Raw genomic sequence first — 14,894 nt, 5'->3', positions numbered from 1 at the left:
GTGATTTTTTCTGTTGCCAATTCATGTCTTCTATTGTTGAAGTCTTCTGCCAATTCGGCCCAAAATCGTTTGATTTTGCATACTTTCATAGGTTTTTCCTTTGAGACTTCACGGGAAATCGGGGGATCGACCTTATTTGCAATATCAAAGCAGAGCATAAAATCATTAATGGTTATTTTTATATGTGACTCGGTAGTTGTCGAAACTTGCTATTGATTTGTTGCATTATTTGTGGCATCTTCTTTAGTAGGCTTTCCTTCATAATAGTATACAAATGTTTTGTAATCTTCTGGTTCTTTTGTAGGTTTAGCTTCACATGCTTATGTAAACTCATCAAAATTCACATTTGCACTTTCTACAATTTTGTTAGTGCTAGTAATTAAACATTTATAATCTTTACTTCTTGTGGAGTAACCAAGGAATATACCTTCTTCGCTCTTTGTATTATAGGTGCACTTTCAATACGCCATTTTTTAAAAAACTTTTAAAGTTGCCTACCATAAAGAATTTCCCAAAAATTGTTCCTAGTATGCTTAACAAAGTTTCTATAAAGGATTGAATTATTTCTGGGTCCAAATATACAAATGTGGAAGCAAATAGAAGCCAAAGTTCATTTTTCCACCATGGAGAAGCACTTTTCTAATTTTCCACAATGGAGAAGTCAACTTGGGGTTTTCCACCAAAGGAAAAATGAAGTATAGTGGAAAACTCATTTTCCACTATGACTTTCATAGCACTTTTCTAATTTTCCACCATGGAGAAGCACTTTTCTAATTTTCCACATGGAGAAGCACTTTTCTAATTTTCCACATGGAGAAGCACTTTTTTGATTTTCCGCAATGGAGAAGTCAACTTGAGATTTTCCATCAAAGGAAAAATGTGTAATGGAAAACTCATTTTCTGCTTCGCCTTTTGCAGTCATTTTCTAATTTTCCATGGAGAAGCACTTTTCTGATTTTTCGCAATGGAGAAGTCAACTTGAGATTTTCCACCAAAGGAAAAATGAAGTGTAATGGAAAACTCATTTTCCACTACGACTTTCGCAGGCAAAGTCCAATTTTCCACATGAGGAGAGAAAAGGCAAATCTCAATCCAAGATGAAGGTATATGGGGTCTAGCATCAAGATTACTCCAGAAAAATAATTTGTGAATCAATCTACATCAAACTTGTGCCAATTACATGGAAATGAAAAATTCATTTTTCACTGCGACTTTCGCAGTCAAAGTTCAATTTTCCACTAAAGGGAGAAGACAAAAGTCAGATTTTTGCTATAAGAATTCCAGAGAATTTCTCCCAAATTTTAGCAGAGAATTAACATTGTAAGCATTGAAGATAACATTGTTGCAGTTTGAAGACATGGATTATAGAGCATTGAAAGAACAATGGCTGGAAATTTTATTTTATTAATTCTGATTTTGTTGCAGTCATATAGAGCAGAATTCAGAAATTCATATCTTTTTACTCATTGATTATTTTTCTGATCGCTCCAGTCAGGATGGAGATAACTAAGTTTGGAAGAACATATCCAAAAATGAGCTCAATCCAACGGTGGAATAAAAAGATATGCCCCACGAAAAATGGCTCATTTTTACCTGGCAAAATTATTTATTTTACTGTCCACTCAATGAAGGAAAGATTTTGATATTGATTTAACATATTTAAATGTCAATTGTTAACATATAATTTAAATATGTTAATATCTATCATTATTAACTTTAAAAGTTAATAAGCATATCAGTTTTCAAAAGGAAAAATATGAGAAGTTGAAGAGACAAGATCAGTTATAGAATTGAAAAGTCACTAGAAGAAACCAAATGGTTGCTGGAGAATGTATTTATTGTAAAACATTTTCCATTGAGAAGGGCTTCTTTTCTGCAAGAGTAGGTATTGCTAGAGTAGAGGGAAGACAATAGTTTATTTTATGCATTTCATTTCATGCATTGATTTCTGTAATAGATTTGGCTAGAGTTGCAGGCAAATAAAAATCAGAGCATTGTATTTGTTGTGTTCAAAACAAAGAAGAGTTTTGCTTCAAATTAGAGAATTTGAGTATTATTTTTTGAATATATTTAATTAGAGTATTGTTGTGTTCAGTTTTGGACATTATCTTGCATCTTGCGTCAAATAATGAATGTGTTGTAGATCAGAGTATTTGCACATATTCCTATTGCATAAATCTGAATATTAAATCTTCATTTCTTCATTGCATTCGCATAATTTTCATCTATATTGCATTACCGATATCAAGAAGTCATAGGAGTTGTGGATTCTTGGCATTGGCTAGATTTAGGAGTTAAAATCTGCCTGAGTTAGTTCTGTCTAAGGCTGGCTTGGTTTTCCTCTTCCGTTCTCGGGTTAAGAACGTACCCAATTAGTTTAGGAACAAACAAATTCATTGAATATCATTGATAAGGGAGTTGTACCTTTCAATTCAGAGGAAATCTATCAATCTCATGATAGATTATTCAACTGTTGGTATCAAATTGTTTCTCACAGGTTCGGGCATGTAAGAGTTACATTGGAAAGAACAATCTGTTTACCAACATGTATCAAACTTTCCACTCCTAACATCTTTGAGAATATAGCATTTGCTTCTAAATACCTTAAAAATATTTCACATTAGGTGGATGACCATATCATAGTTCAAAAGGTGTTGAGTGAGTACCTTTCTTTAGTTGCATATGGTTCAGAGTGTATACTGTAGTACTTACAACTTCTCTCCAATATTTCAGAGCAACATTTTTCTCCATCATGAGTGTTCTAGCATAGTCCATTATTGACCTATTTCTTCTTTCAGGAATTCCATTTTGTGGGGGGGTTCTAGGTGTTGATGTCTATCTATTGATTCCTCTATCATTGCAGAACATCTCAAATTCATGTGAAGTGAATTCTCCTTCTCTGTTTGATCTCAAACATTTCAAGCTCTTACATGTTTCTTTCTCAACTCTTGCTAAGTACCATTTATACATTTGAAAAACATTTGATTTTTGTTTTAGGAACATAACAATCATCATCCTAGAGTAATCATCAACAAGTAGCATAATATAGGAGTCTCCTTTGTAGCTTTGCACCTCAATAGGTCCACACAAATTAGTATGAACAATTTCAAGTATTTCCTTAGAGGTATAAGCTTTACTTTTAAAGCTTGACTTTGTCATCTTGCCTAGTTGACATTGTTTGCACACTATATTTTTTGGTTTCTTCAATTTAGGCAAACCTCTAACTCTTTTCATCTTACTTATACTAATTAGATTATCAAAGTTAACATGACATAATCTCTTATGCCAAAGCCATACATCATCAAATTTTGCAATAAGACAAGTAGCATCTTCTATATCCAAATAGAACAAATTACTCCTAGTTTGATAACCTTTTCTAATCAGATTTTCATTTATATCATATATCTTGGCTGATTTGTTTTCAAACTCAACTTTGCACCCTGAATTATTCAATTGTGACACACTTAACAGGTTATAATTTAATCCTTCAACATAATAAGCATTGTCACATGAAATCTTGTATGTAGGCTTGATAGACCCTTTTCCTTTTATTAAACATGGTGTATCATTACCAAATCTTACACTATTTCCATCATAATAGGTTAAGGCAATGAACTTACTTTTGTCTCCAGTCATGTGATGTAAGCATCCACTATCAATGACCCATTTGTCATTCTTGTTCACACAAGTCATAAGTGCAGTAGCTTCATCCTCATCTGATTCATCCTTCATTGCAATATATACCACTTCATCATCATTTTCATCAAAGTTATTTTCATTAGCAATATAGTATGACTTCTTGCCTTTATCTCTATAGTCTCTTCCATCATCTTCTCTTTTGTTTTTGTACTTGTTCCCTTCTCCAAAGTTCTTCTGTGTACATCTTGCTGCAACATGGCCAACTTCATTGCAATTAAAACAAATGATAGGCAACTTACCTTTGAATTTACCTTTTCCTTTGTCGAATCTTCTGGCTAATAGTGCTTCCAATTGTTCAATGTCTTCCTCATTTGTATTTTTGTCACTAGATGCATACTTTATCTTTCTTTTCTTCTTCTTTGGCTTTACCTCCTTAGAATCCTTCAGTAACAATTTTGCTTTGAAAGCCGATTCAATACTCTTTGGTAGTTGTCAAAATTGGATAACTCAAATGCAGCGAGTCTACCCACCAGACCTTCAAGGGTTAGGTCATTTCCTGGTATACATCTTAACCCTTGAATTGTAGATACTCTAATGGCATAGACAAGCAACAATGTTCTCAAAACTTTACTTAGCACAGTATCATCAACTATTTTACCAGTTGCACCTTTTATAGCACTAACAACTTCTTTTATTCTAGCAACATATTGAGCAATGTTTTCACCTTCTTCCATTCTCATGTCATCAAACTTACCTCTGAGGCTCTTTGACTTGGCTCTTTGAATATTTTTATCTCCTCCATAGATGGTGTTTAGGACATCCCACATCTGCTTTGCATTTTTTAGGCCTTTGATATCATCAAACTCAACATAGCTCAGGGCAGAGGCAATCTCCAACATTGCCTGATTGTGCTCTTTCTTTTTTTTCAAATCTTTAGCAGTTAGGGTTCCTATTGGATCTAAATGTTCTGCTATAATGCAATTTTGTGCATAATCTCCATGTCCTCCAAGGTGTAGCTTCATCAAAATTTGCCATGCAGGAAATTTATCTCTATTTAGCTTGGGTACCTCTCTCTTTGACATCTTGATCTTTATGCTTTTAGTGCCTTGAAACTAATCCTCTTAAGCACCTGTGCTCTGATACCAATTGTTGGAATTCTTTAGAATAATTGAGAAGGGGGGGGGGGGGGGGGGTGAATTAGTTATTCAAGGTCCAGATGTCCAAATAAAACTTTTACAATTCAGTGAACCCATAAAACTTTCTTAACCATGCATGTATTCATAGTGTGTTAAACTGAACTGATATGTTACTGTAACATTAACATGTATAAATGTAAAAATTAAAACATAACACATCCATCAGCACATTTGACACAATGATTTAACATGGAAACCCAATTTGAGAAAAACCACCAGTAACATGCTACTCCTTTCTCACTCTTCTGAAGTGATGCCCTGTTAAAGGCCAACCCTGTTAAAGGTTACAACACACACTGTTAAATGTGACCCGATTAAGGGATTTCAATCACCCTATTAAAAGTGGGCCTTGTTAGAGGACTTTAGGTCACTCACTTGGAATGCCACCCTGTTAAAGGATTTTCTAATGATTGTTAAGTCAACCTTTCTCCAAAGGATTTACCCTAATCTAATACAATTGTTAGAGAGTAACAGTAGAGTTTGATCTGATACAACTTACAACCTTACTTGTAGATTAATGATCACTATTCAGTCCTCCACTCTGCTTGGCTTCCAATCTTTGCAATTCTGACAACTTGTTCACCCTTTAAGCATTCATCCTTCTCTAGCCTTCTTGCTTAACTCACCATTACAAACTTCTCTTCTTCGGTCACTTTGATGAAGCAAATCCTCTTCCTTCATCTTGTCAGATTTTTCACATCCAAAAATTCTCTGACCTCTCAACCTTTGCTTCATGACTAGGCATCCCTAGATATAGGGAATTAGAACTCTTTTTCTTGCTCATTATTCATCTCAAAAATTTAGGGTTTTCGATGGATTAGGTAGGATACAATATATCTACCCTATATCTTGTCTTCTCTAGAAACTTCTCCTATAATCTATTTGAATTCACCTCCAAAATGGTTTACATAAGATTTAGTGCCTCCAGCTCATCAATCTTATCTTCCTCCTAATTCACAAGTTCCACGAAAAACAAACTTGTCATCCTTCATTTGGTGAATCTTCAATCTTATTCATAATGCAACAACTCGACATTATCAATTTACTGATGCTTCACACATACTGTGTTACTCGGCATCAATTGTATTTTACTGGTGCTCAACACATACTGAAAATCACTCGACATCTACTAACTTGCTCGACATTTATTAGTTTTCTCGGCATCCACTAGAAATTGCTTTCACTCGACTCCAACTAACTTTTTGCTTAGCTTGCACTAACTTTACTTGGAAACTTCTATCAACTTGGTCAAGCTTAGCAAATGAACTTTGTCCAACCTTTTTATTTTGAACTTTCTAAGTCTAGACAAACATTTTGTAACCCCAAGTAGATCATCAATACATTATGTTATCATTGTCTTAACTGATTCTTGCACTTCAATACATAATCATAACTCAACCTTTCCTTTAGGTACTTTTGTTACATCTTGTTGATCAAATCCTCTTCATCAATCAACTAAGTAATAGTGCTTGCAACATATAAGAAATTGTCTTACAAACATATAACAGGTTTGACATCAGTGACAAAACAATGATTGAAAACACTTCCTTCAACAATAACAATCTTTCTACTCAAATGATCTTTTCAATCATATGTCAACAGGCGACTCTAGTACAAATCTACTGGTTTCAAGATGAAATAGTGTTGGTATGTAAAGATCATTCTTGATCTTTTTGTGATTTTCAATTTTTTTTTATGAAATTGCAACTTTTACGAAGCTCTAACCATGGACCCATTTTGTAGAAATAGTTACTATTCGCAACCCCAACCCCCCCAACCCCCCCCCCCCCCCCCCACCCCCCCCCAATATCATGAAAATACTATTCCTCAGCCCTCATATTGTCATTTTCAATATCAGCCCCAAGCTGTCTATAGTCCTTCTACTCAAAATTATTACTCTTCCCCTACCCCTGCTCCACTAGGCAATGTCTATACAGCCCTGAAAATGCACTTCCTTACGAAGGAGAGGACTTAGAATTTTTTTTAAAAAGTTTGAAAAAGCAATGTAAAGGAAGTGCATTTTCGTGGCTGTATAGCCACAGACACTCCACTAGTCCCAACATCCCCATTTAAAGAGCTTAAAGATATGTTGTTGGAATCCCAAAGGAAGATGGATGCATGGAATAAGAAAGTGAGTGAAAGCCATGAGAAAGCGTTGGACCTTGATAGGCAGCTTGATGAGATTGTAAGGCAGTAGGAGGACATGGTGTACCAGGCCTATCTCCAACAACAACAACAACAAGAGAGGGTGAGACAAAGACATTTTGAAGAGAATCTTGCAAAGCAAATTATTACGACAAGAGAGGAGGAAATGAGGCTCTAGTTAGCTCATTTTCAGACTAGGGAATAAGAGACATCCCCTTCTCCCAAATATGTCATTCCAAGCTTCACGAAGCCCCCTTCATTACAAGATCCTGCTACTACAACTTCTCCACTCCTTGTGCGAGAAAACTAGCTTGGTCATGAGCTTTCCATACTTGTCACCATTTCACTCTTCAAGGGTGGACTAGTTGTATGGATTCTTTATGGTCTAAATAAGGAGTTTTGGGAGAGTGAAAACAAGCCCACAAAGTTGCCATGGGAGGAGTTGCAACTTACTGAGAGATGACAAGGAGGTAGTTGTTGAGAAGGAAGAAGAGGATCCAATCCTCTTATTTAAATATCTTCCCTCCTTTTTTGAGGAAGAAGAAGAAGACAAGAAGTTTGTTCCTCTCCTCGAGGAACAAATCGTGGCTCTTGTGCCTTTAGAAGAAAATGAGGATCTATTGGTGGAGAAGGATGAAGATCATTTATTGTAGTAGGCAATCCTCCATGATGTGGAGGATGGAAAAGAGAGCCTCAAGGATAACTCTATCCTTGAGGAAGAACATGTTGATATGCATGAGGTTGTCCCTCAACCTATGCATATTATTACAACAGATTAAGAGGATTCTGATGAGTAGACTTTTTGGGATGATTTGGAGATGTTTTGTTTTATCCTTGGACATGTAATAGTCTGCTCCTTTATCTGATGATCATGATTTGCAACAACAAGTGGAGATCCACACCATACCCATAACTCCCAAGGAAGTGGTTCATGAGCATCATGAGCAAGATTTAGAGATTAGTTCTTCACAAGAAGAGGAGCCACTTCCAAACCAGCAGGATACCAAGGTTGCAGAGCACAACAATGTGGTCAAGGCTGATTGCTTAAACCCAATACCATTAAGAGGATACCCCATAAGACATCTAGCTTTGCAACAAATCAGCAAGTTGCTCCTAGTCATGCTCACTCTAGAGTATGAGGAAGAATTCTACAAAGAGGAGCAAGTATGTTTTTCTCCACAAGGTAATGCCCAGTACTGGAAAACTTCATTGTTTTCAGCATTGGGAGGAAGGTGTTTCATGCAGAAGCATGTTTGTTATGCTTGCTATTATTTTTAGTTGCCCATGTGCATGGGAAAAGAAATCAACTTGTGAGGAAGGGCAGCTACTTCAACAAGCCAGTCAATGGCTTTGTTTAATTTTTGTAATTTTAAATACTTGTATGTATTCAAGTAGGAGTTTTCTACTTTCCAAGAAGTGCACGAGCACATTTGCTTCTTTTTTTGGAGTTTTTTTGAGATTTTTGGAGCTCCTTGGAGTTTTTGTTTTTGTTGGTTGTAGAATTTTGTGAAGTTGTAGGTGGGATAATGCATCATTTCTTTTTTGGTGACTCTATGCCCAATGTACTACTTAGGCCACTGGTCTATGCTTAGCAGGCAAGCATCCCCTTTGAGTTGCCAAGAATGTTGGCCATTTTGGCCCCCATTCAGCCCATCATTGATAACTGATCTGAGAGATCTTCAATGGGGTGGATTCTTTGATGTGGGTTAACACACTTTTCAGTTAGGTTAACATCTCATGTTAACATGATTTCTTCATGTGCCGAGCTGGTTTAGCTTCTTCATGTGCCGAGCTAGTTTAGCTTGTTCATGTGTTGAGTTGGCTCAATTTTTCTTCATGTGCTGAGTTGTGGGTTAGCGTGCATTTTCTAATGAGGTTAGCATTTCATGTTAACCATTTTCATCATTTCAGAGAGTGATTTTTTTGCTCTTTCTGAAATCATGAAATTGCTATTGTCTCTTCAACCAAACATTCAAGAAATGTTCTAACCAACTGTTGCATGCCATGTGGTGCATCCTTCTTATGCTAGGTTGCTTTTAATCGGATGGTGGTCATATTTTCACATTGCTTCCCTTTTCTCTTACAAAGATATGATGGTTGTTAGATCTTGGGGCTTCTTTGGATGTTTTGAGTGCATCTTAGCCATCTTTGTGGTTAGGTGGAGATATTAGATCTACAACTATGTTTATTCATCAGTTGGGGATATTTTTGTAGCATCTGGGCCATCCATATTCAAATGAAGATCTACATTGATAGTTCACACCTTTAGTGACAAATCAAATTTATTCCACGCGGGTCAATTCTGTAATTTTCATGACGGGTTAAATTGCGTGTTATCCCATCCCGCATTTTTTTACAGCGGTGCAGATTTATTTGTTGCGGTCATGGTACGTTAGAAGGATTGATCTTTAATGTTGAATGACATTATTTGGGCCTTATTCCATTCCATCTATGCATCTCCATGCTCCTTTATTACATGTAATGATCAAATCTTTTGGATTTGATCTCTTATGGCTGGATGCGTTGATTATGGTTCCTTCATGTCACTTCTACAACAAATTGATTTCAAGATCAGATTTTAGTTCTGATATTTATTTATTGTTGCTTTCTATAACTTGACTCCACATTTGGTTGGGGTTTGAACTCCATAGTTTAAATCTGAATTATGCCCGATCTATAAAGGCAAGTTGTAAATACTTTTTCTGGGTTCTTCTTTGTTTGTGTTTTTTGTAGTAGCATTATGCTATTTAATTCCTTGCCTTCCATTAATGAAATAGTTTTCCTTCCTTACCTCTTCTTTCCATTTTTCAATGTGCATGTATCTTTCCTTTTGGTGGGTGTTTCTTTCTAGTTTTCAAGGTTTGTATGTTGTGTCCAAATTGTTGATGGTTGTTGTATATGTGAAGATATCTTTCCTTTCAACACTTCAACTACTTCCAAACTTGCATGTGGATTCTTGGATATAGAATAGAGTCAAGACTAGTGTATTCTAAATTTTTCATTGATGTGTTGTGCATACATGGATAGAGTCCTAACCACCATTCTATTTTGGTGCATCACCTCCCTTTCCCTTTTTGTATTTTAATTTCAATTCTCTTTCTCCCTTTTCCTCTCAAGTAGTAGTTTAGGTGCACCCTAATAGTAAGGAAGTCGGCCTTCTCTAGAGACTCAACCTTAGAGCACAAGTCCCACACTTGGAGGTCATTTCCATGTTTCACAAAGTTGTCCTTAGGTAAAAACTTTGGACAAGGGTGCAAACTTTCATGACAACAATACCCACAAGATGATGTACTAGTATAAATATTCCTTATTAGAGAATGAACCCTGTTAGGAGTCTATAACAATATTCAATATATATCAATCCCTATTAGGATACTTTGAATCCCTACTAGGAGATTCCAACCCGGTTAGGACTTGTGCCAACCTTGTTAGGAGTTGTGGAAGACAATTGGACCCACTGCCCAAACAACTTCAAGGTTAAGACCAATGAACCCACTGTCCTGATGTTCTTTGTATTATTCCTTGAAGAATAATAGAAATAAACAGTACTTCCTTCCTTTGTCTTGTCAACTGAACCTCTACTCCTTTTGATCTTGTAACCAGATCACAAATCTCGTATCAAATAATTCCTTGGATCGCTTACTTGCATTTAGTAAATACTCTGCTCCATTCTGCATTTCGCACTTTGAACAATAAACACAACACACTTACACTTTTACAAATAGTAAAAACATCTTTCCTATGTATCATATCTTCAAAATAATTCCTTGAGTTGGCCTTGAAGCTTTCCCAATTAAGTATAATAAGATCATTAATTAATTACAATTACGATAGCACTATCCACTCATAGTCTATACAAACTTCGCATGCGTGATACAAGGGCTTGCGCATCTGTTGATGTCACCATCCAACTACCCTTTATTGCTGGTTGACCACACATCTTCTTATTACATCTCAGATGAAAGATATAATACAAGCATCAAAAACTACTTTTGAAGCTCTCTATCTTTGTATTGCTCTTAGTAAACCAAGTACAACTTTTGTACATCTTCGACTTACATGCTACACATTGAACCATGTCATCAAGACATTGTACTGAATATGTCCATGACTGCGCATCACTAGACAAGAAAAACCTTGTCCATAGAACTGAGATCTCTCTGCTACTCTACCAATTTTCATAGACTTACTGCTATGTTGACATCAATGACAAACACAATCATGAATGCAACATGTCAATACTCTCCAATGCTTAGGATACTCCCTCAATGTAGTATTATCAACATTCATGCTAACAATCTCCCCCTTTGGAATTGATGGAAACATAGATGGAAAATATCTAGGTTCCATGAATACCCAAACAATACTCTATTGTTATTGTTGTTGTTCTTATCTTCTCAAATCCTCTTCATCAATAAAATATGAAATTCTCTGGAACATTGTTTTGTTCTCATTCTTCTTTAGGATCAACAACAGTTGTTCACACTAAATAACTTGCAATACATTAGAATTCCTCATGTTGCATATCTCCCCCATAGAGATATTCCTCCTCCTTATTTACATGAATCTTTCTAAATCTCCCTAATAAAGTAGAGATTTCCATGCACTCTCCCCATACAAACGTAGGAGATGTTTTTCGTGCATATTCTCTCCCCCATTGACATCAATGAAAAAGTCCTCATTATGTCAATTTACTACTCCAAGTCTTCAACCAACTCAAGTGTGTTGGGATTAAAGATAGAGTAACTGAGAGGGGGGGTGAATCAGTTACTAACAAAAAACTTTAATCACAGATCCCTTAGATGTCTTAAAGATCTAGTTACTGTTGATACTCAGTAAAACAAATGTTGTAACTCAGTAAATTAAACTATTACTTATCTTCAAGTATTCATGCATGTAACTAAAAACAAAATGAACATAAGAGACACCAGATTTAACGTGGAAACCCAATATGTGAAAAACCACCAAGTAACTAGTTACCAATTTTTCACTCTTCTGAAGTGAGCCTTGTTAGGAGCCAACCCTACTAAAGGTTACAATACACACTGTTAGGTGTGACCTTGTTAGAGGATTTTGATCACCCTGTTAGGAGTGGCCTTGCTAGAGGTCTTTAGAACAATTCAATTGAACTATCACCTTGTCAGAGGATTTACAAAATGGCTGTTAAACCAACTCTATTAAGAGATTTGAAACCACTGCTACAATTGTTAGAAAGCAACAATGAATTGACCTGAACAAGATGCAACTGAATTTGTTGACTACATGTCTCTGTTTAGTATCATTAGATCCTCCTTGATCAAATATGGTTTTGCTGCTCCTCAATGATCTCTGATCATCCTTCAAATTCACTTCCACAATAATCAGTCATCATATCACATTAATTCCACTTTCACACTTAGAATTCACAACTTGACCTCTTAATTATACCATTTAGATTGTCAAGTCAGCCCAATTACATGTTACATTTACCAATAAACCATACATCAATCGGCTACAAATATTAATCTAAACAAATAAATGTTATTTCATAAAATAATGAAATTCTTTACTGGTCGACCCTGCTCAGTAAATACTGCTTCCAGAAATCTCCTGAGTTAACCTTCTTGACTTGGTTAACATTGCAATATCTATAAAATCCTTTGGCTATCGAGTTTACTTGGTAAGAATTGAATTCCTTCATGAGAGCTCAGTAAGAGTTGCTTCTGCCACATTTCCTTTGATGATCGAGTGAGCTTGGTAAGAACTACTTCTGCCACATTTCCTTTGATGACCAAGTGAGCTCAGTAAGAATTGTTTACTCGGTAGATACTGCAAGTTTTCTTTACTAACCTTCTGAGCTTGGTAGACTCTGTCCTTTGCCTTGCTGACCTTTTGAGCTCAGTAGACACTGTTCTTTGCCTTACTGACCATCTGAACTCAGTGGACTCTATCTGATGACTGATATGACATTTGTGTGACATCAAAGACAACACGCAATTGAACAATTGTATCCAACAATCTCCCTCTTTGGCATTGATGGCAACACAACATGTCATAGCAAAATAAAATTCGAAAACAAGTCTTTTACTGACAAAGTACTTCACTTTCTTCTTCAAACATAGCAAACTCCCTCTTTCACAACAATCTCTCCCTCTTTCACAAATTATCTCTCCCTTTTACATAAGCTCTTATTATTTTGCAAATTTCAGAAAGATATGACAGTATACTCTCCCTCTTTGATAGCACATGCCGAAGACAACTTAAAACAACTGAATAGCATTGTACCTAATGTACTGATTCATATGCAATGTCTTCATTGGCTTGCTACATCAACTGATAGATTTTCAATTCTGTTCCTGTTGATGCATCACTAAAACTGTATTTTAGTGAGCTTTAGATAGGGGAATGACCCCTAACTTACCTCTTAGATACAAAAATGCATCCTTAGGTAAGGGTTTTTTGAATATGTCAGCAATTTTTTCTTTGTATGAACATATTCCAATCTGATTTCCTTTTCTTGTACCAATTCCCTAACAAAGTGATACTTTATGGCAATATGTTTGGTTTTTTAATGCATCACTGGATTTTTGGATATGTTGATTGCACTTGTGTTGTCACAAAACATAACAACAGGTTCTTTGATTTCTTGCTTCATACCTTCTAATAATTGTTTGAACCACACAATGTTTGAGTAGTTTACTGCTACTACAACATATTTAGCCTCTGCTGTGGATTGAGATGTACAATTCTGCTTTTTACTTGTCCAAGAAACCAACCTTTTTCCAAGAAAGAAAGCTCCTCCACTTGTGCTCTTTCTGTCATCAACATTCCTTGCCCAATCTACATTAGTGAACATTTTTAAATCTAGATTTCCTCCAAGTTTATACCATAATCCATAATCTTCAGTTCTTTTTAAGTATCTCATGATCCTTTTGATTGCCATCATGTGATTTTCTTTTGGTTTTGCTGAGAATCTTGCTACAATTCCTACTGCAAGGGCAACGTCTGGCCTTGTGTGCACTACATATTGCAACTTTCCAATCATAGATCTATACAATGTTTGATCCACTTATTTTGATTCATCATCCTTGGTAAGTTTCAATTCAGTACACATAGGAGTCCCAATTGGTTTGTAGTCTTCCATACCAAACTTTTTCAGTATCTCCTTGATGTATTTAGATTGAGTGATGTAGATGCCATTCTTACTCTGTTGAATTTGAAGACCAACAAAGAATTTGATTTCACCAAACATTGACATTTCAAATTCCTTGTTCATTTGTTCTGAAAATTCTTTGCAAAGATCATCATTTCCTATGAACAAAGTATCATCTACCAATATTTTTGCCAAAACAATCTTATTATCTGGTCCTTCCTTTATGTACAAACTATTGTTATCATTAGTTCTTTGAAAACCAATCTGAATAAGATAGTTATGCAGTCTTTCATACCATGCTCTAGGGGCTTGTTTCAGACCATACAATGCTTTATGCAATTTGTAGACCATGTCCTTCTTGTCTGGATCAACAAAACCTTCAGGTTGTTCAATGTAAACCTCTTCATCCAATATGCCATTGAGAAATGTTGACTTGACATCCATCTAATAAACTTTGAATCCTTTGAATACAACATATGCAAGTAAGGTTCTGACACCTTCCAATCTTGCAATAGGAGAAAAATTTTCTCCATAATCTACACTTTCTTCTTGTGAGTATCCTTTGCATACCAGTCTAGCTTTGTTCCTTGATGCCTTACCATCTTCATTTAACTTGTTTCTGAATACCCACTTAGTTCCAATCACGTTCTTGTCTTTGGGTCTAGGTACAAGAGTCCATGTTTTATTTTTCTCTATCTGTTCTATCTCTTCATTCATAGCTTCAATCCAACTTTCATTGTCTAGAGCATCTTTGACATTTCTAAGTTCAAAATTAGCAAGTA

The sequence above is a fragment of the Cupressus sempervirens genome, chromosome 2 (genome assembly GCF_028749045.1).
Source record: "Cupressus sempervirens isolate cs-2001-9-10 chromosome 2, ASM2874904v1, whole genome shotgun sequence".
Lineage (NCBI taxonomy): Eukaryota > Viridiplantae > Streptophyta > Pinopsida > Cupressales > Cupressaceae > Cupressus > Cupressus sempervirens.
The sequence above is the reverse complement of the archived record's forward strand: the minus strand, read 5'-3'. Positions refer to the sequence as shown.